Source organism: Egretta garzetta, unplaced genomic scaffold, assembly GCF_000687185.1.
Source record: "Egretta garzetta isolate BGI_Z169 unplaced genomic scaffold, ASM68718v1 scaffold122, whole genome shotgun sequence".
In the NCBI taxonomy this organism is placed as follows: domain Eukaryota; kingdom Metazoa; phylum Chordata; class Aves; order Pelecaniformes; family Ardeidae; genus Egretta; species Egretta garzetta.
Genome location: NW_009258886.1, coordinates 190,513 through 191,088, shown reverse-complemented (window position 1 = coordinate 191,088; position 576 = coordinate 190,513).

Genomic DNA, 576 nt, shown 5'->3' with positions numbered 1-576 from the left:
CCCCCGCCCGCAGCTAGAGCCTCTTCCCCTCCCTCCGGCCAGCCCCTATCTCCTCTTAATGCCCAGGAGGCTATTGCCATCTCTTCTAACAGCCCTGATGTGTAAAGGAGCCCAGGATGCAAAAGAGTTTGGCGGCGACAGATAAATTTTCACTGCCGAAGCCTCTGTCTCTTCGATGGAAACACTGCTAGTACATGATCATCTGATATGGTGACAGCTTTGGGGGGGTCTTCTCCTTTGCTCGGAGCTCTGTTCCTTGCAGGAATTGAAATCCACAGGCCTGGGAGCAATGCAGGGAGGGAGCAGCGCCCATGCAACATCACGAGTGCTGCACACCGAGGGCCACCATGTTGCATACAGCTAAGACCGCCTGCACCCACAGCGCTGGTTGAAATCAGTGGGTTCTAAAGGGCCTGAATTGGATCAGCCCAGTCAACTAACTGCTTCAGGAATAATTACATCCATGTTAACAAGGCTCCAAGCACTTTCAGAGCTTTGCTCATTCTCTTCCTTTGAATACATTCTGAATGAAAATCATATATAGACCCCAGCTCAACCCTTCTTCCCTCCCTTTTT